This window comes from Passer montanus, unplaced genomic scaffold (genome assembly GCF_014805655.1).
Source record: "Passer montanus isolate IOZ18808 unplaced genomic scaffold, ASM1480565v1 scaffold542, whole genome shotgun sequence".
Lineage (NCBI taxonomy): Eukaryota > Metazoa > Chordata > Aves > Passeriformes > Passeridae > Passer > Passer montanus.
Window position 1 is genome coordinate 13902 of NW_024370397.1, and position 1794 is coordinate 15695.

The 1794-nt window shown below is 62.0% G+C and overlaps 1 long non-coding RNA gene across 1 annotated transcript; it reads right to left on the reverse strand.

The window, feature by feature from the left end:
- Positions 1-652: 652 nt before the first annotated feature.
- On the reverse strand, positions 653-1469 carry LOC120509934. Its single transcript, XR_005629373.1, has 3 exons — positions 1428-1469; positions 829-849; positions 653-764 (listed from the first exon to the last, which is right to left on the reverse strand). It is a non-coding gene; the product is annotated as an uncharacterized LOC120509934 (long non-coding RNA).
- Positions 1470-1794: the final 325 nt, after the last annotated feature.

Below are 1794 nucleotides of genomic sequence, written 5' to 3' on the forward strand. Positions count from 1 at the left end.
CCTGTCCCCATCCCTGCACTCACTGCACACTGTCACTGTCACCAGCTCTGATTTGCTCCAATATAATGCCCCATTGCTCACATAGCCCTGGCAGCAGTGGTGGCCGCTGTGGTTCAGCTCCAGGGGGGACAGGGACGGCTCGCTCCCCATCATGGGTTTCAGTCTGTTGCTTCTCTTCATTGTAGAAGTACACACTTGTGAGTCGTTCACTCTGTCACCCCCGGCAGCACAGTGTCACTGTGTCCCTCTCCAGCAGCACCCGTGCTGACACCTGCAGCACCAGCCAGTCTGGGGACAGAGGGGACCTGTCACACCAGGAGCATCAGAAGGTCATAATGGCACCAGGAGGAACCAGGGGCCATACATTGTGAGAGAGAAGTCTTCTTGCACTGGGATGAGAGCAGGAGACAGGCTTGGGTCACATAGGAGGTGACCTATGGAGCAGAGCCCATCCAGAGCCCTTGGAGTCCCCGTGGGTGCCAGGCTGGGGACACCCAAACCCCCCTCACCGTCTGAGACTCTCACAAGGGGGCTGAGCCTGGTGCCTGGCCTCTCACACTTGTAGGTGCCTCTCTCAATGACAGTGACGTTCTTCCCTCCCTCCACTCCCCAGCGCCACACATCCCTGTACCAGGTGGTGGCACCGGGGGTCCCCAAGCCCTGGCAGGTCAGTGTCACCCAGTCCCACAGCACCGCCGGCCTCCAGGGGGGCTCCACGAGGAGCTGGGTGATCTGGGCACCTGCGGGTGACAGGGGACACCAGCCTGCCAGGGCTAGTGTGGGGCTGGGGCCAGCGGGGTGGGGACATGGCATCCCCCAAGGACTCACCAGCCAGGCCGAGGGTCTGGGCTGGAAGGGAGAAGGGACAGGGCTCAGTGGGGGTGGCACTGCAGGGACAGCAGCACAGGAACATGGGTTTTGGGGGCTGTCCCCAAAAGGTCTCTGTGGGGACATGGGTGTGGCACAGATGTCTCGAGGACAGGGACACAGCAGCAAAGCCATGCTCAGTCATAGGGACCCCGTGCTGGCTCAAGTCACCCCTGACAGCCACATCCCCATGGCCCTGTGCCCATGATCCCACTCCTTTGGCACCTGTCCCCATGGCCCAAGCACAGGTTGCTCATCCCCTTGTCCCTTGTCCCTGCATCCCTGCATCCCTGTGTCCCTGTCCCCACAGCTACCCCAGCCCAAAGGTTCCTTCTCTCACATCCTGGTCTCCACATCTCCATCCCACTGTTCCTGTCCCCACATCTCTGTTCCACTGTTCCTGTCCCCACTTCCTGTCCCCAAAGCCACCCCACAACTCTGGTGGTCACACTAGGATCCATGCCCTGCTGGCACTGGGGACCTCAGGTCACCCTGCAGCCCCCTGTGCCCCCTCACCTCCCTATTCCCTGGGCTGTCAGGCCCGTGCCCGGGGCACTCACCCCACAGGAGCAGCGCCACCTTCCCGGCCATCCCGCTGTCCCCAGCCATGAGGACTGGCTGTCACTCGCTGCCAGTGGTGGCTGTCCCTTGGCTGGTGGCTCTTTGGTCAAATGGGAAGGAAGCAAGGTCAGGTCTCACCCTCATATGGAGGTGGCACCTGGTGGGGGCAGGGTGGCCCCAAGCTGGGCACAGGCTGTGGGCAGGGTGGGGACAGGATGGAGAAAAGTGTGGGTGGTACACTGTGAGACATAGGGTTGCCATGGGTCAGGGGTTCAGTGGGTCTTGTGGAGGTAGGGATGGGTGTCCAGGGGAATGAGGGGTGCCCAGGGATGGGGTCCCTGAGAATGGGGGTCCTGAACAGGGGCA